General features: G+C 36.0%; 1 pseudogene; it reads right to left on the reverse strand.

The window, feature by feature from the left end:
• LOC133763861 (heat shock cognate 71 kDa protein-like) overlaps positions 1-25,315 on the reverse strand; it is a 196,815-nt pseudogene that overhangs the window by 67,415 nt on the left and 104,085 nt on the right.

The following is a 25,315-nucleotide window of genomic DNA, read 5'->3' on the forward strand; positions in this document are numbered from 1 at the left end:
GTTTGTACCCACGCAGAAACACAAAGTGTAAAAATACTGTTTCAGTACTAGTTATAGCATCACTGCACATTAGACAACACATTAAGGACAGATCCCACATGGGATGTAAGTACACAATGACTTCTGTTGCTGACTTAACAATTTGACACTCCTGTTCATGGCGTCAGTAATCTCCCTAGGCTCTAGTCATGAGTTGCCAGGGCTATGGAAGCCTTTTGAGTTCGCTGACTCTGATCATATTTAGACAAGGTCATAGTCAAAGTGAAAGTTCTCTCCTCCCTTCAGAGAAAGGTACCTCCTTCTTTGATGGCCCCGTTCTTTCCACTGGGATCTCACTCACAGAGATCTTTCATTTAGGTCTTCTTCTTCTTCTTTTTTTCTTTCCCATGGTATCTTGGCTTTCCATGCCTACAATACTCTCATGGGTTCTTCAGCCAGATCCAAATGCCTTAAGGGCTGATTCTGAGGCCAGAGTGTTGTTTAGGACATCTGCCATTCTATGAGTCTGCTGTGTATCCCACTTCCCATGTTGGATCTTTCTCTCCCTTTTTGATTCTATCAGTTAGTATTAGCAGACACTTGTCTTGTTTGTGTGATCCCTTTGACTCTTAGACCTCTCAGAACCATCAGTTTTGAACTGAAATTGATCACTTGGACTAGTGAGATGGCATTGGTACATGCCACCTTGATGGGATTGTATTGGAATCCCATGGCACATTTTTAACTCCATCATTTGGGGCAAGTCTGATTGAGCATGTCCCAAATTGTACATCTCCTCCCTCTCTTTTTCCACTCTGAAATTTAACAGGGATCACTTTTCAGTTAAAATTTAAACACCTAAGAATAATTGTGTGTTAATTACAGAGTTCAACCACTAGTACTAGAACAACAACAACAACAACAACAATAACAAATACTAAAAAGGATAAAGTATTACATTGTACATCTAGAGTCAGGACAAGAGCTGATCAGGTCATAGTTTCTTATAGTGTCCATTTCACTTCAACAGGTTTCCCCTTTGGTGCTCAATTGTCGCCGATCAGGGAAAACAAATGATATTTGTCTCTTTGGGACTGGCTTAATTCACTCAGCATGATGTTTTCCAGATTCCTCCATCTTGTTGCAAATGACTGGGTTTCATTGTTTCTTACTGCTGTATAGTATTCTATGGAGTACATGTCCCATAATTTCTTTATCCAGTCTACTGTTGATGGGCATTTGGGTTGGTTCCAGGTCTTAGCTATTGTGAATTGAGCTGCAATAAACATTAATGTGCAGATGGCTTTTTTATTAGCCAAATTAATTTCCTTTGGGTAAATTCCAAGGAGTGGGATGGCTGGGTTGTATGGTAGGGTTATGTTCAGGTTTCTGAGGAATCTCCAGACTGACTTCCATAGTGGCTTAACCAGTTTGCATTCCCACCAACAGTGGGTTAGTGTCTCTTTTTTCCCACATCCTCTCCAGCATCTATTGTTGGTAGATTTCTGAATGTGAGCCATTCTTACCAGGGTGAGGTGAAACCTCATTGTGGTTTTGATTTGCATTTCTCTGATTGCTAGTGATCTTGAACATGTTTTCATGTGTCTGTTGGCCATTTGGATTTCCTCTTTTGAAAAATGTCTATTGAGGTCCTTGGCCCATCTCTTAAGTGGGTTGTTTGTTCTGTTGTTGTGGATTTTCTTGATTTCTTTGCATAATACACATATTCTGTACTACTCGTTTTCATGATCCTCCATTTTTTTGTGCCGAAATAAACAGAACTATTATAAAATTTATTCATTTATGTAAGCGGAAGAACCTTTAAATTTAAAAAAAATATTTGTTATACAAGTTTCATGTATTTTTATATATACAGAGTTAGGAAAATGGTGACATTTTCCTCCCATCCTCCATCCTGCCCCCCAACCCTTCCTTCTCCTCCTTCTCCCATTCCCATTCTTAATTTTTACAAAGATCTATTTCGGTTTACTTAATGATCCTATAGTTATCCTTATGCTAATAAAAGAGTTCAACAAGTAGTATGAAGGAAAAAAACACTGCTCCTCCACCAAAGTGAGAAAGAGACAAAGGTTGTAAACAATCATCAAATTTCAAAATGCCCATTTCACATCACATTTCAGGTACTCTATTAGTTACCTTGGATCAGGGAAAACATGTTATCTATCTTTTGGGACTGACTTATTTCATGAAGTACAGTGGTTGCCAGTTGTGTCCATCCTGTTGCAAAAGACAGGATTTCATTGGTTTTTATAGATGAGTAGAACTTCATAGGGTTTATAAACCATAAGTTCTTTACCCAGTCAACAGAGAACCTTTGAATTTTGGATTAAAATTTTTACATTTTTTGAAATATGAATACAAATTATTAAAGTACTGTTCTGCCTGGTCAATAAAAACTTAAAGAGTTATTAAAATCCTTAAATATTATTTCTGAAGTCTGCAATTGCAAAACTTTCCCATTTGGTTTGAATGCATGTGAGTTTTGTTACGTAAATATTCTACTTTGAATTGATTTTCATAAAACTTTATTGACATGGAATATCATTTGAATAATTTATATTAAACTAGAGAATATTAACATATTAATATACAACTGAAACAGAGATACAATATTGACAGGTGCAGTAACCATGGGGATATTTAATTTTAAATCCCGTAACAATCTTTTATTTTTTACTTGAAAGTCAGAGTTACACAGAGAGAGGAGGAGATGCAGAGTCTTCCAGCTGCTGATTCACTCCCCACATGGCCGCAACTGCCAGAGCTGCACTAATCTGAAGCTAGGAGCCAGGAGCTTCTTCTGGTCTCCCATGTGTATGCAGGGGCCCAAGGACTTGGGCCATCTTTTGCCGCTTTCCCAGGCCATAGCAGACAGCTGGATCGGAAGTAGAGCAGCTGGTGCCCAATTGGGATGACTGCAGTGTATGTGGCGGCTTTACCCGCTATGCCACAGCGCTGGCTTCGGCCCATAGCAATCTGTTCAAATACAATGCACAGGAGTTGAAACTTAGGTCATCTTGGTGAACCAGATGGAATGTTATTTTTCTTTAGTCTTGAGGCAAAGTTGAGACAAAGCTGGAACAAAGTGTTTCATCAGCCTATCAAACCACAGAATCAAGAGTGGGAATTCTCATTATGCATAATGTGAGATACCTATTCTTATTTTACTGAATTTCAATATATATTAAATTCAAGGAGAAGGAATTCCAAACATCATAACAGTATCAATTCAAAGCAATAATCATATTATGAATTAGTAATATATGGTGCATGTTTATGTAAAAGATTTTAATTATAGAATGCATCTATAAACTAGGTTTTCTTTTTTTTTTTTGACAGGAAGAGTTAGACAGTAAGAAAGGGAGACAGAGAGAAAGGTCTTCCTTCTGGGCTGCTATGGCCAGCGTGCAGAGCCGATCCGAAGCCAGGAGCCAGGTGCTTCTCCTGGTCTCCTATGCGGGTGCAGGGCCCAAGGACTTGGGCCATCCTCCTCTGCCTTCCCGGGCCACAGCAGGAGCTGGACTGGAAGAGGAGCAACCAGGATAGAATCCGGCGCCCCGACCGGGATTAGAACCAGGGGTGCCAGTGCCGCAGGTGGAGGATTAGCCTAGTGAGCTGCAGCGCCATCTATAAACTAGGTTTTCAACAAATATTTCCAAAAAGAAAACATGCTCTGTGTCTATTAAAATTAACAGTTCATAGAAATTCTGCCAATTGGCCGGCGCCGTGGCTTAACAGGCTAATCCTCCGCCTTGCGGCGCCGGCACACCGGGTTCTAGTCCCGGTCGGGGCACCGGATTCTATCCCGGTTGCTCCTCTTCCAGTCCAGCTCTCTGCTGTGGCCCAGGAAGGCAGTGGAGGATGGCCCAAGTGCTTGGGCCCTGCACCCGCATAGGAGACCAGGAGAAGCACCTGGCTCCTGGCTTCGGATCAGCGCGATGCGCCGGCTGCAGCGGCCATTGGAGGGTGAACCAGCGGCAAAAAGGAAGACCTTTCTCTCTGTCTCTCTCTCTCACTATCCACTCTGCCTGTCAAAAAAAAAAAAAAAAAACAACTGATAATATGAATAATTTTTAAAGGATTCTGAAGTGTTAAATCTAAATTAATTGGCAGAATTTCTTTTTTTTAAAATTAATTATTATTATTATTATTTTTTTGACAGAGACAGAGAGAAAGGTCTTCCTTTTTGCCATTGGTTCACCCTCCAATGGCTGCTGCGGCCGGTGCATCTTGCTGATCCGAAGCCAGGAGCCAGGTGTTTCCTCCTGGTCTCCCATGCGGGTGCAGGGCCCAAACACTTGGGCCATCCTCCATTACCTTCCCGGGCCATAGCAGAGAGCTGGCCTGGAAGAGGGGCAACCAGGATAGAATCTGGCGCCCCAACCAGGACTAGAACCCGGTGTGCCGGCACCACAAGGCGGAGGATTAGCCTGTTAAGCCATGGCGCCGGCTTGTCAGTTGTATTTGGTACATGCAATGATATATAGCTATTTAGTATATAATTGCTGGGAACAGGTTAGGACTCTTTGTTACTACTGTACATTTCAAGTATCAGGACTACAATATTTGATTTGACTACCAAAAATTTAATAAACTAGTGAACAGTGAAGCAGCCCAAAATTCTTTAAGGTACAGGTTGGAATTTAGGCTTAATGTGGACAGGGAATGTGCCTACCTTTCTAACAACAGGATCCCCAGTGCTTTGACAAGTGCTGGGCATATAGAATAGTCTTTAAAATGTTTATGAATAACAAATAAGACCTAAGTCAAACATCCAATAATAATTATGGAAAATCCAGTAATGCAAAGTTTGAAGCATTGAATAACTATTAAAAGCTTGTGTCCTGACTGTGAAATATCTTACATTGTGAATTATCCCATTTGTTTATATCTTCCATCCACTGTTAAGTGTAATCTAATTTCGGATTTTTCTCCCTATGTATGTTGTATATCTAATACATAATTTATCCACTCATTTTTTAAAATTATAATGATTACTTGGTTTCATCTTCCTGAGGCTTTCCAAAATTTATTTTAAAACTCCTTCAATGGAAGAATACTTAACAAATAACAGAGAGTAGTAAAATGTGAAGTTAATGTAAAGATCAAAGAAATCTGTGTGGAATTATATAATACATTCTCAAGAGCCTCCAAAGATTACAACTGTACAAACCATTCATAAGAAATCCATGCATTCTTACCTGACGAAGAGCTTTTGAGGACCGTGAAGTATAAGACTTCAGATCTAATAAGCATTAGTAGCCACTTGAAGGCTAATGTGTAAATACTCCTGCTACATTTGTATCTCTGCTCTTCATCAGTTACCATGAGTATTTGTAACATTTCATACTGAAAAACAAAAGTGTATGTACAAAGACATTTTTCCACTCTTATACCATTGGGAATGAAAACTTTCAATAAATGCTGGATCATTTAGATTTTACAGCACTTTCCCTCACTACAGCAAAACTCTCTCTCTCTCTCTCTCTCTCTCTCTCTCTCTCTCTCTCTCCCTCCCTCCCTCCCTCCCTCTATCTCTTTCTCTCAGTGTCACTCTCACTCTATCATTACTGGTGATAGTTAGCAAATACATAATTATAAATCAGCAATGTACGGATTTTTATGTAAGGAGTGTCATGGAGCCACTTGTAATCCACTGACCTGGTTGTGCAGAAGGAAAAAAAAATATCAAACAGTTGAATTTTAATCAAGACAAATTTATTATCTGTGAAATACTTAAAAGTAGTGATGCTGGTATAGAAATAAGCAGACTTCCCCATGTTTTCCTTTTACAAGTGGACAATCAACCCAAATATGAATGACCAATCAATCCTCCAGTTTCAGAGACCTCCCTAAGATGAACCTGGCTCTCAGACATTCAACTAAAGAAATGAAGAACTTCCCTGAAGAAAGAGCCAAAATCACTACCTAAAACAAAAGTGGGAAGGAATGGTCATTATAAACAGCAACATCTTATGCAAGATGGTAATATGTTAATCTAAATTTTTAGTAATTAATAATTAAACTATTTGGTTTATAAACATTTCTAGTCCTTCTAATTTATATCCAAAAAGAACTATAATATTGATCAGATACTGTGCAAAGATAGCCAATTGTGTGGTTGTTGTACTGGTATATCTGCATGAAGAAAATCTTAAGCAACCAGCCCCCAAAACAGGAAGAATTTGTTTGAAATTTTGGAAATGTATGCAATGGGACACACAAGTAAAGATTATCATACTGCCTTTTAATTTCAATAGTATTTTTTATCTGAGATATATATACTCTATATATCTGATATATATATATATATATATATATGCTTAATACAGTTTCCTAATAGTTCTAATTTATTCAAAATTAGATGGATTGTAGTTGTAGTTGTTCAGGTACAATAATTCATCCTTTATTATTTCATTATTCAGTGAAGTTCTTGAAGTAAGCACGTACTTTGTGTCAGGTATGAACTAAATATTACGGATTCTAAGATGAATATGACAAAACAGAATTCCTACCTTTAGGGAAATAATAGCCCAATAAGGAAAGCATGTACCTATACAAATAATTGTAATACAATTTAAGTAATTAGATACAGGTGTAATATTATATCAGTGTCCCCACACTGAGGGAAAATGTTAGAAGATAAAAATCAAAATGACACTCTGTTTCTAAAGTATGAAATACTTTTAGAAATAGAAACTTTATTTATCCAGTAAGCTTACTCATTATTAATATTCTAATGTGAAATACCCAAGATTGTTTATTTTTGAGGAGAAAGAATAGCACTGTGTTAGTGATTTCTCTTAGCAGCGTCAATAATGGTGAATAAAAAATTCCACTGAAGTCTCTGTGCCTTTGCCTGAACACTTCGTGGTTTAAAAGACTCTCCAAGGGCTAAAATCCTTTGTTCTGCTGTTGTTTCTTATGGAGTTCCAAGATGTTTGCAACTAATAAGAATGACAGCTTCTTGGCCCTTTTGGCTGTAGAAGAATACAAAACTCTGGTTAGTTTTGATTTATCCTCTTCTTGCGCAAATTCTACTTTAAGGCATTTTTGCAAATACTATTTTTAAATAATTCAGATACACTATTTATATTCTTTTAAAGATATTGGTTTTCTAATTTGAGATGAAGTAAATGTCATAGGTCTTTTTAAATATATTCTTGGTAGCTCTTTTGATACAAATGAGCATATTCTCAGTAGGGATATCTTAATTCATAATTTATATCTGTAAAATTTATTATTTATAATTTGTATATTTTTATTTAAGGAATTGGTGCACATTAGTTTTTACATCAAAGTCTTATACTGAAAGCAGTTTTCCCTATCTCTTCCTTTCCATCCTTCAAAATCTGCTTGAGACAAAGTATGTTAATTTCTAATGATTTCTTCTGAATACTTTCTCTATATTTCTAAACAAAAGGCTTGTGTTCTTTGTTGACTTACCAGTTTTAAGATTATGTTCTGACTTTTCCTACCATAGCTGAAGATTATACTCTTGCACCTGCCTATTCCGTAGTGGACTTATTGTATTAATGGGCCCAGTTTTCACATCTTGCTATATCCACACTTCTGGAAGTGTCTTCCCAAGGCTGCTCTGAGATTGACTACATGCCTCGCTTTTGCACTGAGACTCTGGCAATGTTGATGCAGAGAGAAGCTTGGAAAAGTATTGGCACATTTCTGCTTTCTCTCTTGGATCTCTGCCAATGCCATGAAACAAGATCAGTCCTACCTACTGAAGGATGGGAGATTTTTTTTCTTAATCAGACCTGAGTACTACCAGTTATAATCATTTTAAGTCTTCCAGCCTTTCGGTGAACTCAAAACTTACTGAAGTCACTTAAATGAATCTGGTATCATTAGAATCATTTGTAATCATAATAATATAACCAGAAGATTCATAAAATATTTTAGCTATTAAGTTTTGGGGTGAAACACCTTACCTCCTTTTGCTTTTCAAATGTGGTTTTATTATATTATATTATATATTCTATCTAGCTCCTTCTTTACTCACCATCTTGTTTTCTAACTTCTTCCTTACTCACCATTTTGTTTTGTCTTGTCTTATGCTTTAATTTGATATTATTGCTTTGTAGATAACTGTTTTAACCCTATGACTGCTGCATACTGCTTTTCTGGTTTTAACTTGTGATCATTATTAGGAATTTATTTCTGCACTGTGGCACTACAATGCCAGCATCCCATATAGCTGCTGGTTTGAGTCCCGGTAACTCCACTTCTGATCCAGTTCCCTACTAATGCATCTGGCAGAGCAGAAGATTGAAGACCCAAATGGGAGACCCTTCCCCCCACCCCCAAGAAGCTTCTGGCTCTTAGCTTCAGCTTGTCCCAGCCCTGGACATTGCTTCCATTTGGGGAATGAACCAATGGATGGAAGATTCTTTCCCCCATCCCTGCACTTCTCCATCTCTCTCCATATCTCTGCCTTTCAGATAAATAGTAATATAAATAAAACACTTACAAAAGGAATCTATTTATTTTTCCTTTTTGTTTTTTCCTTGTTTTGCAAGTCATAGCTTTTTATTCCATGCATGAAAATTTGTTAAGTATATATTCTGATTGCTGATTCTCTGAAATTATATTTATTAGATATTCAACTCATTTACTATTTTCATATCTTAATTTAAAACTTACTTTTCCTGGAAATTTTGGAAGTATTAATTATGTGCCTTTTACCACACATACAGCTATTTGAAGTCCAAAGTTTATTTTAGTCTTATTGCTTTCTATATAATTGACCCATCAACACTCTGAAAGCCATTTCTCTAAATGTTTTAACTGTACTGTGAAATAATAATCACCAAAATAATAAAGTAGGTTTATTTAGGTTTGGGGAAGTAGACTTATCCATGAAAAAGTAAAACTGAGTTGATACTAACATGATGGGCAAAAGCAGAATCTAGGTGAATAAAAGACCAAAATGAGAAAGATGAAAATACAAATTTCTAATGTGGAAACAACTTATGATCAGTAGGTTGAGAATAACATCTTTTTTTAAAGTTGTATTTGTAAATGAAGGATCTCTGTGGGTGAGATCCCAGTGGAAGGAACAGGCCATCAAAGAAGGAGGTACCTTTCTCTGAAGGGAGGAGAGAACTTCCACTTTGACTATGACCTTATCTAAATATGATCAGAGTCAGCGAACTCAAAAGGCTTCCATAGCCTTGGCAACTCATGACAAGAGCCTAGGGTGATATCTGATGCCATAAACAAGAGTGTCAATTTGTTAAGTCCACAACAGGAGTCACTGTGCACTTACTCCTCATGTAGGATCTCTGTCCTTAATGTGCTGTTCATTGTGATTTAATGCTATAACTAGTACTCAAACAGTATTTTTCACTTTGTGTTTCTATGTGGGTGCAAACTGTTGAAATCTTTACTTAATAAATACTAAACTGATCTTCTGTATATAAGGAGAATTGAAAATGAATCTTGATGTGAATGGAAGAGGAGAGGGAGCAGGAAAGGGAAGGGTTGCGGGTGGGAGGGAAGTTATGGGGGGAGAAAACCATTGTAATCCATATGCTGTACTTTGGAAATGTATGTTCATTAAATAAATGTTAAAAAAAGTTGTATTTTTTTAGTTGAAAGTTACAAAGAAGAAGAGGTAGAGAGGGAGAGAGAGAGAGAGAGGGAGAGAGCAAGAATCTTCCAACCATTAGTTCACTCCTCAAATGGCAGCAATGACTGAGCCTGGCCAGGCCAAAGTCAGGAGCCAGGAGCCAGGAGCTGGATGGTAAGTGGAGCTGCCTGGACTCAAACAAGCATGCATATGAGATGCTGGTGCTGCAGACAGTGGATTTTTCTGTTACACCACAGTGCCAGACCCAAGAATACCTTCTTAAACACATTCTTATAATTTTATAAGGAGAAAAATGTTGTAAAACACATAATAAGAAAATTAATAATCCAGTATAGATAACAAGATGCTCAAAATCTTTAGTAATTAGGGAAGCTGACTTTTAAAATTGCAGTGCAGTTTCATTTACAACTACTGGTCTGAGAAAAGAAAAATTAAAAATCTATGTAATTCCAGATGCTACTGGAGATGTTGAGGTAGAGAAATTGTCATGCCCAGTTCCGACTGATGTAAAGTTAAGCATAACATTTTTTGATCCATCAATGGTAAGTAGTTAGATTGACAGTAATTCTAAGGGACCATGTAGAATCAAACTTTTAGAAGAATTATTTGTATTGGTGGGGACAAGGAGGTAAGGTGTGTATCAAAATTGAGAGTGTATAAGTAAAATGTAGAAGATGCACATCATGGAATATTAGGAAGTATTTAGAAGAAACAGAAAAAAGCACACACCATGTGTAGAATTTAAAATCCTAATGCTTAGAGTGAAAAATAGCAAATATATGGTGAAATAATCTTAAAACAGTTGTCCTATCTTTCCTCAATTTGTTCCTGTATGATTCTCACCCTTTAGCAACCCCCCAAAGAAATAGGCGCCTGTAGTTATCAATCATCTTGGAAGTTCTTCATAACATAGCTTGATTTTGTTTCTTTTTCTTCATATAATTAAGTTGATTAATGCATTTTTTAAGAGACAACACACAAATTTACCTTTTGTATGCTTCATAAAAATTGTATTTTATATTTGAACTTATAATATACTATAGACTATTAAAGTTTCAATAAATATTTATTGAACACTTATCATTATGATGCACTATGACAAGCTCTGAGACTATAATAATGAACAAAATAGGTGTTAACCTTGATTTTTTGAAGGTTATATAGTAAGTTAGTGTGTGTGTTGTGGGGGACTTATACATATTTACTTATTCATAGCTTTCTATATTCAACAAATATTTTTGATTATTACTATGATTGTTGTACTGGTATTTCAACAATGCACAAAAGAGATACATTAAGTTTGTATAATTAATTTTTTGAGTGAACTTTGCTTAGCCTAGATGTAAGTAATTAGGTTTCCCTTTAACTGTTATAAGCTTTTATTGGCAGCATTGATATTATACTAACTGTTCCTATAGTTATATGTCTATTGCTATAGACGTTTTTCTAAACTAAATGTACATCTCCCAGAATGGAAACTTGTCTGTACATATTTTGTGGACATGTAGGCTGCTACACAGCAAGACTTTGACTATGTACTTAAGATCTTTGATGGAAAATCATTCAGCTTAATATACACATAAACTTGGTTAAACAAGCAAATGACCAAGAATTTATCCATTTTTTGATAAATTTGATGGCGTAGAGTAGTACAACTACTAAGGAACAAGGAGTTTTAAGCATTTTTATTAACATTTTAAACATTTTTTGAGGTATTGACTTGGGCATCCATAACACTAAAATTTGTTGTTAAACAATCAAAGCATGTTATGAAGTAGGGAAGAGGGTCATTCTCCCCATGTCTTTTCGACATGCATTCAGTGCTTTGCATGCTCCAGAGAACAATCTGCCACAGCACTTTCTGGACTGCTCCTTAAGCAGAAACAGTGTCCAGTAAGGGCCAGAAGAACATTGTTTGAAGTGGCTTAATGACAGTTACAGGAGGCATTGTTATACCTGCATTTTCCTTCTTCAGCATGGACTACCTCACTGGATTTTGGGGAAGAAAGAAGGAAATCGGCTTAAGACAAGTGGGTTTACACAGGATTTATGAGTCTCTGGGATGTAGAGACTTCTTGTATTCCAACAGGTATTGAGAAGCTGCTTTGGAAACTCAAGTTTTTAATGAACAAATAGCAGTGATAGTAATTCTACTAATATGTATATTATTTTCATTTTTCTTTCTTGATTGAGGTTCATGACTAGGAACTGCCAGGCTTGCTAGCAGTTTTTTTTGTACTATCATCTACTACAATATCTAAATGATTGTGAAGGGGGATATATATGCAATAAAAGAATCTATCATTTCATAAAAAATAAAAATATGATTTTTTAAATAGTATATTCAATTGAATGTGAGAAGTTGAAATATTTTGAGAAAAACAAATCAAGAAGCTATCCTCGATAAAGGCCCAGGAAATGAACAACATCTTTATAGTTACCCTGAAAAACTAAGAACTGTATTTTACATGGCTTTAATTAAGGTTTGGAGTTGTGAAAAGTACAATAAAAAATGGAATAATTTTTCCATTTCAATCTAGGCCATACTGTTGGATAATAGATTCAGTAGACATAAATAATTTATTTTGAATAAATTTAAACTCAGAAAAGAATAATTTCAAATAGTCAATATTTAGATTGAACAGTGATACTTTCATGGCTCAAACACAATAACTTTATAATATCATAACATCATAATAAAGGTAACAATTTTTTTAAAGGGAAACCAAAAATTCCTGGAAATGAATGAAGATGACAGTACAACCACAGCCAACATCATATTGAATGCAGTAAAGTTGGAAGCATTCCTGCTAGATCCAGAACCAGAGAAGGATGCCCACTTTCACCATTGATATTCAATATCGTCCTGGAAGTTTTAGCCAGAGCCATTAGAGATGAAGAAGAAATCAAAGGGATACAAATTGGAAAGGAGGAAGTCAAATTATCCCTTTTTGCAGATGACATGATTTCATATATAGGGGATCTAAAAACTCCACTAAAAGACAATTGGATATCATAATAGAGTTTGGTAAAGTAGCAGAATATAAAATTAAGACAGAAAAGTCAGTAGCCTTTGTATATACAGACAATGTCATGGCTGAGAAAGAACTTGTAAGATCAGCCACATTCATAATAGCTACCAAAAAAAACCTTAAATACCTTGGAATAAGTAAAATAGAAAGCAAACAAAAATATGGGAAATCTTTCATGTTTGTGGATTGCAAGAATTAATACTATTAAAATGCCCATACTACCAAAAGCAATTTACAAATTCAATGCTATTCTAATCAAATACCAATGACATTAATCTCAGATCTGAAAAAAAAAAAAGATGCTAAAATTCTTGTGGAAACGCAAGAGACCCTGAATAGCTAAAGCAATCTCAAACAATAAAAACATAGCCAGAGGCATCACAATACCAGATTTCAAGACATACTACAGCACATTTATAATCAAGACAGCCTGGTACTGGCACAAAAAAGAGACATGTAGACCAATGGAACAGATTAGAAAATGCAGAAGTCAATCCACTCATCTACAAACAACTAAAATGAGCTAAAATCCATCCCTCATGAAAGGATGCTTTCTTCAACAAATGGTGTTGGAAAAATTGGATCTCCACAGCCAGAGGTACGAAACAAGATCCCTACCTTACATCTTGTACAAAAATCAATTCAAAATGGATCCAGAGTTTAAATCTATTACTTGATACCATTAAATTACTAGGGGAGAACATTGGGGAAACTTCACAAGACATTGGCATCGGGAAAGACTTCTTGGAAAAGATGCCAGAAGCCCAGGCAATCAAAGCAAAAATGGACAAATAGGTTTACATCAAGCTTTGAAGCTTCTGCATTCCAAGGGAAATACTCAGCAAAGTGAAGATGCATTCAACAGAATGGGAGAAAATAATTGTAAAGTACGCAACTGATAATGGATTAATATTCAGAATCTATAAAGAGCTTGTCAAGAAACTCAACAATAACAAAACAAACAATCAAATTAAGAAATGGTCAAAGGACTTGAACAGGCTTTTTTCAAAAAGAAGAAATTCAAATGGCTCACAGAAATATGAAAAAAAAAAAAAAAAAAAAAGAACTCCGGATCATCAGTCATCAGGGAAATGCAAATAAAAGCCACAGTGAGGTTTCACCTCACTCCATTAGAATGGCTCTCATACAGAAATAACAAACAACAAATGCTGGCGAGGATGTGAGGAAAAGGTACCCTAATCCACTCTTGGGAATGCAAACTAATGCAGCTATTGTGGAATACAGCATGGAGATTCCTCAGAAATCTGAAAATAGATCTGCCATATGATCCTGCCATCCCACTCCTGGGAATTTACCCTGGGAATTTATGAAAGAGTTATTTGTACGCCCATGTTTATTTCAGATCAATTCACAATAGCTAAGATATGTAATCAACCCAGATGACCATCAATCTACCACTGAACTAAGAAAACATGATACAGATGCACTATGGAATGCTACTCAGCTGTAAAAAAGAATGAAGTCATTTCTTTCACAACAGAATGCAATTGGCAATCATTACATGAAGCTGAATAAGCCAGTTCAAAGAAGACAAATACCATATGTTTTCCCTGATCTGTGGTAACAGAGTACAATATAATGTAATATATATGAGCAAAACTGATATTTTGAACTTCGGTGATTATTAAAGCCCTTGTCTTTTCTGTTGAGAAACAGTGTTTTTTTTTTGTTTGTTTGTTTTTTTCTCATTAGTATTTGTTGAATTCTTTACTTACTGGAGGATTAATCTTATGATTATAAAATAAATTGAAAATATGTCATTGTAAAAATGAAGAGAAAGAATAAGAAAGGAAGGAGGAGAGGGGATGAGAGGATGTATGGGAAGTTTCACTATGCTCCTAAATCTGTATATATGAAATGTATATATATATATATATATACACATTTATATACATATATATATGAAATACATGAAATTGGTTCACATGATAGAAGTTTTTAAAGTAAAAAATAAATAACTGGATAAAAATAAACATTTCTATAAATGAAAAAAATAAGTCTTAAATTAAATGACTGTATGTTAAGTTCCATAAATGTTCTATATAACAGTTACTGAATTTTAGAAAAAAAAATTATAGAATGAGGAAAGAAATGTCCTTAACAAGGCACTCTCTATGATGGTGGCATTGTGCTTCAAAAACTGGGGAAGTGAGGTGGATTGGCATAAGTTTAAACTTACATTACAATAAAAAGGCTTAATACTTTACTGAATATGTTCAACAACAACAAAAAAAAACCAAAAAGACTCTAACTTAGAGGAAATATAGACAATGGCTATAAACAATTTTTTTTTGGCAACTAGCCATAATTTCTTTCAATGTAATACAACCAATGACAGTGCAACATCTACATATTTCCTGTGTGATTATAAGATAATGATTAAGTTCATTTAGACTTTAAGCCATTTCCTCTTAACTGCTTATGCCCACTGGGGTGAGCGCTCAGGCACTGATTGCCATCAAGGAGAAGAGCTCAGCTGAGCAGAATTACTTCCCTTCTGAATAAAAAAAAAAATAGAGAGAGAGAGAGAGAAGAAATACCATGCCAAACCTGGGTGTGTCACTTTTGGCACACCCTTAACTCTGAAGAATTGAACAGCGCTCTCTGGCCACACCCACCACAAGACTCAAGATATTCACCAAAAGCAGAGAGTCCACTTAATCTACAGTCATAATATAATGAGAAAAGCCACCACAGCGAGAAAAAAAAAAAAAAAGAAGAAACCAAAGAATTTCTCCACAATGTCAAACAGCAAATGCAGAAACTGAGGAAACAAGACCAAGGAAGACATCATGACACTCCCAAATGCACATGGAACTCTGAAAAAGATTATGAAGATAATGAGATAGAAAAAATGCAAGATACGGAATCCAAAAAATTTATGATAAGAACATTTAGAAGTTCTCAAAAACAAATGCATGAACTACAGAAATCCATATAGGACAGGACAGAAAATCTCTCTTGTGAAAATGAAATCTTAAGGAGGAATCAAAATGAAATGAGGAATTTAGAAGGACATGAAATTGAGATATTGAAGAGAAACAAAAATGAAATGAAGAATTCAATAGAACAAATGAAAAACACATTAGAGAACCTTAAAAATGGAATCAGTGAGGCAGAAGAGAGGATATCGGACTTAGAAAACAGAGAACAGGAAAGTATACAGTCAAACCAAAGAAAAGATGAGGAAATTAGAAATCTAAAAAATATTGTTGGGAATCTACAAGATGCTATTAAAAAACCCAACATTCGGGTTCTAGGAGTTCCTGAAGGCATGGAGAGAGAGAAGGGATTAGAAAGCCTTTTTAGTGAGATACTAGCAGAGAAATACCCAGGTTTGGAGGACAGAGACATCCAAGTACAGGAAGTACATAGAACCCCTAATAAACATGACCAAAAGAGATCCTCACCACGACACATTGTAATCAAACTCATCACAGTGAAACATAAAGAAAAGATCCTAAAATGTGCAAGAGAGAAACGTCAGATTACTCTCAGAGGATCTCCAATTAGACTCACAGCTGACTTCTCATTAGAAACTCTACAGGCTAGGAGGGAATGGCGAGATATAGCCCAGGTACTAAGAGAGAAAAACTGCCAGCCCAGAATATTATATCCTGCAAAGCTCTCATTTGTGAATGAAGGTGAAATAAAGACCTTTCATAGCAAAGAGAAATTGAAAGAATTTGTCGCCACTCATCCAGCCCTGCAAAAGATGCTTAAAGATTTGTTACACACAGAAACACAGAAACACGGCCATCAATATGAAAGAAGGTAAAGGAAAAAAATCTTGCAGTAAAAGATCACAGGAAGTTCAAAGCACATATTAGAAATATCTTTGGAAAAATGGCAGGGCAAAGTCACTACTTATCAATAGTCACATTGAATGAAAATTGCCTCAACTCTCCAGTTAAAAGGCACAGACTGGCTGAATGGATTAAAAAAACAAAACCCATCTATTTGCTGCTTGCAAGAAACATATCTTTCCAACAAAGATGTATGCAGACTGAAAGTGAAAGGTTGGAAAAAAATATTCCATGCCAACAGAAATAAAAAAAAAGAGCTGGCATAGCCATCTTAATATCAGATAAAATAATCTTTAAAACAAAAACTGTTAAAAGATGGGGCCGGAGCCACTGCTCACTTGGTTAATCCTCTGCCTGCAGCATCGGCATCCCATATGGGCACTGGATTCTAGTCCCCAATGCTCCTCTTCCAGTCCAACTGTCTGCTGTGGCCCAGAAAGGCATTGGAGGATGGCGCAAGTGTTTGGGCTCCTGCATCCACATGGGAGACCAGGAAGGAGCACCTGGGTCCTGGCTTTGGATTGGCACAGCGCCAGCCTTAGCGGCCATTTGGGGAGTGAACCAATGGAAGGGAGACCTTTCTCTCTCTCTCTCTCTCTCTCTCTCTCTCTCTCACTGTCTATTACTCTACCTGTCAAATAAATAAATAAATAAATAAAACTGTTAAGAGAGACAAAGTGGAGCACTATATAATGATTAAGGGATGAATTAAACAGGAAGATGTAACTATCATAAACATATATGCACCTAATTACAGGGCATCGGTTTATTTAAAAGATCTGTTAAGGAACTTAAAGGGAGACTTAGACTCCAATACAATAGTATTGGGGAACTTCAATACTCCACTTTCAGAAATAGATATATGATCCAGACAGAAGATCACAAGGAAACAGCAGATTTAATCAACACTATAACCCAAATGGATCTAACTGATATCTACAGAACTTATCATCCTACACGTAAAGAATTCATATTCTCAGCAGTATATGGAACCTTCTCTAGGACTGACCACATACTAGGCCATAAAGCCTAATTCAAAAGAATTAGCAAATCAGCAGATTCAAAAGAATTGAAATCATACCATGCATCTTCTCAGACCACAGTGGAATGAAGCTGGAAATTAGAAACTCAGGAATCCCTAGAGCATATGCAAACACATGGAGACTGAACAACATGCTCTTGAATGAACAGTGGGTCATAGAAGAAATCAAAGGAGAAATCAAAAACTTTCTGGAAATAAATGAGAATAACAGCACAACATATCAAAACTTATGGGATACAGCAAAAGCAGTGTTAAAAGGAAAGTTTATAGCAATATGAGCCTACATCAAGAAATTGGAAAGGCACTAAATAAATAAGCTCTCAATGGATCTCATGGATCAAGAAAAATTGCAGCAAACCAGACCGAAAACTAGTAGGAGAAGAGAAATAATTAAAATCAGAGAAGAAATAAACAGGATTGAATCAAAAATAATTACAAAAAATCAGCCAAACGAGGAGCTGGTTTTTTGAAAAAAAAAAAAAATTGACACACCATTGGCCCAACTAACTAAAAAAAGAAAAGACCCAAATCAATAAAATCAAAGATGAAAAAGGAAATGTAACAACAGACACCACAGAAATAAAAAGAATCATCAAATTACTACAAGGATTTGTATTTCAGCAAACACGGAAATCTATCAGAAATGGATAGATTCCTGGACACATACAGCCTACCTCAATTGAACCAGGAAGACATAGAAAACCTAAACAGACCCAAAACTGATACAGAAATTGAAACAGTAATAAAGGCCCTCCCAACAAAGAAAAGCCCAGGACCAGATGGATTCACTGCTGAGTTCTACCAGACATTTAGAGAAGAACTAACTCCAATTCTTCTCAAACTATTCAGAATAATTGAAAAAGAGGTAATCCTCCAAAATTCTTGCTATGAAGCCAGCATCACCTTAATCCCTAAGCCTGAAAAAGATGCAGCACAGGAAGAGAATTACAGACCAATATCCCTGATGAACATAGATGCAAAAATCCTCAATAAAATCCTAGCCAATAGAATGCAACAACACATCAGAAAGATCATCCACCCAGACCAAGTGGGATTTATCCCTGGTATGCATGGATGGTTCAACTTTTGCAAATCTATCAATGTGATACACCACATTAACAAACTGCGAAAGAAAAACTGTATGATTATCTCAATAGATGCAGAGATATAAAGGTAATTAAAATGAATCTTGATGTGAATGGGATGGGAGAGGGAATGGGGGATGGGATGGTTGTGGGTGGGAGGGAGGTTATGGGGGACAAGCCTCTATAATCCAAAAGTTGTACTTTGGAAATTTGTATTTATGAAATAAAAGTTAAAAATAATTTAAAAAGAATAAATAGCCAATTTTTAAAATCCATTCCTATAAGCACACACTTTACTGGAAAGAGCCTCAGCTAAGAAATAGGACAAAACAATTTTCTGACCTTAATCTGGCCAATTGTGGGGTTATGTAACTTTTACATTTTGAATGTTTGTTTTTATTCCTAAATTCACATTGAAACTTAAGCTACAATGTACAGCATTAAGGCAAAAGCTTTTAGGAGGTACAGCAAGAAGGCACCATCTTGAAAGCAGTGAGCAGCTCTCAACAGATTCTGAACCTATTTATTGTCTTGATCTTGGATTTTCATTCTCTACAATTGTTAGAAATAAGTTTAGGTTGTTTATCAATTTTCAGTCTATGATATTTTAAAACAGCAGAAAAAATAGACTAAGGCAGTGACTTTAGAAATGTTAGTAAATTTTCCCTTTAACTGATCTATAAAATCTGTATGGAAAGACCTTTTATATAGACTATCAGGCATATTACATTATATTATAAGTGAAACTGCCTAGTATATTCTTTTCTCAACGTGCTCCTGTAGGTCTATAAATAATGTTAACACACACATTGCCTTCTCAGGATACTATTATTTCTCAAATTCTGAGTGCTCATTTTAGTGTAGTATTTAAGCTATCCTCACCAAATTTTGCTTTCCAAAACACTTAGGTAACCTATAAAATCACATACGCAAACTAAAATATTTAGCAATTATTTAATAAGGATTTATGAAGTTCTATCTCTAGAATATACATTAATAGATTCATCTACATAAGCAAACTTCTGTATCATGGCTTTATCATGTTCCTGGGATGAGGAAAGATGTAACCAGAATAAGAAACAAAATCATGAAGCAACTATGGATGGATGTGAATCCTTTTCCTCTTTGGGAAGATCTGCCAAGGGGTGTTGATAATATCTCACTAAAATATGAAGATATCAGAGCAGAACTGTCTGATTGAAATATAAACCAAGCCAGAAATGTTACTCATATATGTAATTTTAGCTTTTTGGCCACATTTCAAAAATAAAATGATAAAATATAAGAGTAACCTTAGTCTAACTTTATATGAATAAGATAATATTAAAATATTAATCCAATATATACAAATTATCATTTCAATATGTAATCCATTTAAAATTAATTGAAATATTTTATATTGGGCCTTTTGTAATTTGACATGAGGTTTGTATTTCTCGCTGTTTACCTATTTCCCTTCAGATAACCACAATTCAAGTGCTCAACAGCAGTGTATCTTATACCTTCAACAACTACAGTGTTGGGCAGCACAACTTAGAGAGTACGATATGTCACCTAGTCACAGTCAAGTAGATGCTCCCTCTCAGCACTCTGAGTCATGAGTCAGCAGAGTTTATTCGCAGTCACTGCAGTGGAGTTCAGTGCAGTGAAATTGAGCAAGTCATCCTACAGAATAAGAACCCACTAGCAATGGAGTCAGTTATTGTGTTACAGGTAACTCACTGAAAGCAAGATATTCAGGAATTATTAATTCCTATAAGAATCTGAATCTCTACTGTTTATGTGTTCTTCCATGCCAATAAATCCATCTGCTAATTTCATGCTGCACAAATGGTGGTGGTGTTTGCATAGGGAACTCTAAATAGGAGAGAGGTATTTTATAATATCAAAATAAAATAGAGAGCTGAGAAGATACAAAGTTCTATGGAGATGGGGGGGAGCAAATTTAGATTACTGCCTTCATTATTATTCTTATTTAATAGAAGCAGCCAAGCAGTGTGTAGTAAAAGCTGTAAAGATATAGAAAAGTTAAGAGTTAAGAAATATAATATTTGATTTCAGCCATGATATTAATTATGTAAGAAGAATGCCTGATTTCTATATAGATTCTCATCCCCATCCAAAGGGTGAGGGCATTACACCAGGTTACATGATCTTAAAAAAAAGACTACAATAATGGCAAAAAGCTTAGGGGGCATATGATTTTGAAATGAACAAATGGAGAGATAGATATTAAAGGAATGAGACAAAACTATCCTACTTGTGGATATTTAGTGAAATGAAATAAAATCAGCATGTGAAAGGCACAAAAATCATGTTTTTTGTGCCTCAATTCACAATAGCTAAGGTATGGAATCAACTCAGATGTCCATCAACCAATACTGGATTAAGAAAATGTAGTACATACACTATGGAATATTATTCAGCTGTAATAAAAAATGAAATCCTATCTTTTACAATAAAATGGATGAAACGGGAAACCATAATACTTAGTGAAATAAGCCACACCCAAAAAAGACAAATATCAGATTTTCCCTGATTTTTGGTAACTAGTAGAATATAAAAAAGTATATATGTAATTATTTGCATGCATTGTAATATGCATAAAATAATTCCTATGCATAAACTGCTTTTATACTTTTTAATTTTTATTTTTTTAACTTTATTTAATAAATATAAATTTCCAAAGCACAACTTTTGGATTATAGCGGCTTTTTCCCCCCATAATCTCTCTCCCATCTACAACACTCCCATCTCCCACTCCCTCTCCCATCCCATTCACATCAAGATTCATTTTTAATTATCTTTATATACAGAAGATCAATTAAGTAAAGATTTCATCAGTTTGCACCCACACAGAAACACAAAGAATAAACTACTATTTGAGTACTAGTTATGCCGTTAATTCACATAGTACAACACATTAAGGACAGAGATCCTACATGGGGAGTAACTGCACAGTGACTCCTGTTGATTTAACAATTGACACTCTTACTTATGGCATCAGTTATCACCCTAGGCTCTTGTCATGAGCTGCCAAGGCTATAGAGGCCTCTTGAGTTCTCCAACTCCAATCTTATTTAGACAAGACCATAGTCAAAATGGAAGTTCTCTCCTCCCTTCAGAGAAAGGTACCTCCATCTTTGATGGCCCGTTGTATCCGCTGGGATCTCAATGACAGAGATCTTTCTTTTTTTTTTTTTAACTTTTATTTAATGAATATAAATTTCCAGTGTACACCTTATGGATTACAATGGCTTCCCCCTCCCATAACTTCCCTCCCACCCGCAACCCTCCCCTCTCCCTCTCCCCTTCCATTTGCATCAAGATTCATTTTCAATTCTCTTTATATACAGAAGATCAATTTAGTATAAAGATTTCAACAGTTTGCATCCACATAGAAACACAAAGTGAAACATACTGTTTGAGTACTAGTTATAGCATTAAATCAAAATGTACACCACATTAAGGACAGAGATCCCACATGAGGAGCAAGTGCACAGTGGCTCCTGTTGTTGACCCAACAAATTGACACTCTAGTTTATGGCGCCAGTAACCACCCTAGGCTGTCGTCATGAGTTGCCAAGGCTATGGAAGCCTTCCAAGTTTGCCGACTCTGATCATATTTAGACAGAGTGAGGATAGTAACCGATGATCCTAAGAGTGGTATTTACCAGGTTTGAACAATTATACAGCATTAAGTGGGGAAGAGGACCATCAGTACACACGGGTTGGGAGTAGAGCCATTGGTGGTAGAGTAGAGGTTATGATTACAAAGGAATGAGGCCCAAGTGTGCTAGATAGGGTCTAGAACAAAGGACAGAGTCATTATTAGAGGAGCTAAGAAAGGTGCTGTCTAAGCTACAATTAAGTTTTCTGATTGAGAGGCAAATAGAACCTGATAGAAGGGGCTTGATAATAATCTGGTGGGCTTTAGGCCTTGTAAGTTAAGTTAAGAGACCTATCTATCTCTTCACATGGGGTACATCCTAAGGGAGGTGTGAACCTCCTAGGGGAAGGCACTCTGTTGACTTTCATTACTTGGCTGGCCTGGGAGGAGAGCTGGCCAGGTAAAGGCAGGGGGCATCTCTAACAAGAAATTTACAGTTCTGCCTGCAATGTTGCTACGTGGCTGTCCCCTCAGCTGCAGTGGTCACTTTGGAAGTTGGGCTGAGTGAAGGGCTTTTCAGCTTAGAGCCAATAAGATCTGTGGCTCTGACCTGGGCATCCTTCGACTCCAGGGCAGGTCCATTTCCAGTGATCCAACTCTTGGCAGAGCTGCCAGGGCTCTTCACAAGCTGATTTCTGCTGAAGCCCATGCTTACCACATTGAAAGCCACTGCAGTGGACTGGCCTGTTGGGTCTCCTTGAGGGCAGATCACTGTACAGATCAGCCATTAATAGGCCTGCCACCCATTGCTTCTGATGCCTAGCTTTATTTTCTTCCTGGTTTGTGTTAAAGCAGACCAGAGGATGCAAGTCAAGGGAGTGCCCGTGTCCCATCTCTAATCTTCGGTGGCCTGAACTACAAGTCTATAGTCACAGGCACGTTCTGTGGTAGTTTTTCTAACGTAGACAATGCCCATGAGGAAAATTATATTCTCACTTTCAAACTTTCTTTCCCTTTGGTCTGAAAGGGAGGTTTTTTTTTCTACTTACTGTATACTTCGCTGATGGCAAAGTGAATCTAGCTATGAGATTATTATTTAAGTTCTTATTTGGCTATGCTATTATAGAAAAATATTAGCCATCTCTTTTATAAGGTCTAAAGATTAAATTGTGCGTCCTACAGATTCCTTCATAATAGAATTAGTTTCCTACCTTGAAGAGAATAGAGAAATGAAAGAACAAGTTGGGCTTAGAATAGAGAAATGAGGGAGCAAGTCCCAGATCGCTTGCTGACAATAGCAATATCACATGAATACTTAGCAAACCGTTTCAACCATTAGATAACAACTTAAGAAAACATTTACCAGAAGATCCAATGCCTTCTATAAATTTCAAGAATCATGTATTTGGAAACACCTCTTAAATATCTAACATGGTGTAGTTTGTTTAACCAGTAAACTTAAGCACAACCATGTAAAATGTTTTTAGTTTCTTTCTACCAACAAGTTTAAAACATATGATACACAGATTCAGGTCACACAAATTAAAATGTATCTTTGATTGATTTTTAGCAGCTTAAATTTATGGACAATCTTATCTATAAGCCATTTAAAATAAAACTCTTAATAAAATTTCCCCATGTGGACATACAATATGTACACACATATAATATAGCATAATAGACCAATATAGCAATTTTAATAATAGCTTTTAAAATCTTTAACTCTTTTTGTAGATTGCCAATTGATTTGAATGGCTTTTTGTTTTTAGTAAACTCAGTTAACCATACTTTCTCTCAGTTGGTACTGTTAATACATTATTGGCTTCATCTGTTTACAGAGCCATCCCAAAGTACTGAATACAATAGAAGTGGCTGGAAAAAGTCCATAGGAACCTATAGGAGGGCAGCTAAACACAGAACCAACAACGCTTTAGTTTTATGAGCAGCAGATCATATATAACTGTGGATGACAAAAGACTTTAAGTCGCCATGTTTAAAATTATGAACTCATCAACCAACAAGAGGCACTTGCTTACTTCACAGTATTGTTGAAAGCACCTGTAGGATTTTGCAAGTATTTAACCCTTTAGGCCTCTGGGGCTTTCTCATTAAGATAACTATCATGTCTAGTAACACAAGATCATTAGACTTTTTAATTCTCAAACATTTGTATTAATAGCATTTTCCATTATAGAAACTTAAAGTTTGGTCCCACATTACATCTTGACAGTCCTTCTAATATAATCCAAATAGCCTGATTAGTTGGTATCTCTATAAGATGAGAGACATAGGTCCTTCGATTTTTCAGTTGGGCCCAAACTGGAAAAACCAAAGTCCAGGATTTACTGGAAATTTTAGAGACCAGATTGTTTGAAACTTTGATTTTTTGAATGCCTGTCAAGAATGCCAAGAAGGCTCAAAATCCAAAATATCTGGTTGAAATAAGATTCCTTAAAATCATGACATAACATAGACCAACTTTGATCATTGTTACAAGGTGATTATTCAAATCTTTGAAAATAAGCACATATTTAAATAACCCATAGCTCTTAATAAAAATGCAGCTGTTTTTGAACAATTAGAATTTAACAGACATCAAGAGAACATAATAGAATACTTTAACACATTGCTTTAACAGAGCATCAGAGTTTAATTCTATGTCAAAGAGAAATTGAGCTTCCTATGATCTTTTGCTGTGAGGTTTCCTTCCTTTACCTTCTTTCATATTGGTGACCATGTTTCTGTGTTTCTGTGTGTAACACATCTTTAAGCATCTTTTGCAGGGCAGGATGAGTGGCAACAAATTCTTTCAGTTTCTGTTTGCTATGAAAAGTCTTAATTTCACCTTCATTCACAAATGAGAGCTTTGCAGGATATAGTATTCTGGGCTGGCAGTTTTTCTCTCTTAGTGCCTGGGCTATGTCTTGCCATTCCCTTCTAGCTTTTAGGGTTTCTGATGAGAAGTTTGCTGTGAGTCTAATTGGAGATCCTCTAAGGGTAATCTGACGTTTCTCTCTTGCACATTTTAGGATCTTTTCTTTATGTTTCACTGTGGTGAGTTTGATTACAATGTGTCGTGGTGAGGATCTCTTTTGGTCATGTTTATTAGGGG

Source organism: Lepus europaeus, chromosome 7, assembly GCF_033115175.1.
Source record: "Lepus europaeus isolate LE1 chromosome 7, mLepTim1.pri, whole genome shotgun sequence".
NCBI lineage: Eukaryota > Metazoa > Chordata > Mammalia > Lagomorpha > Leporidae > Lepus > Lepus europaeus.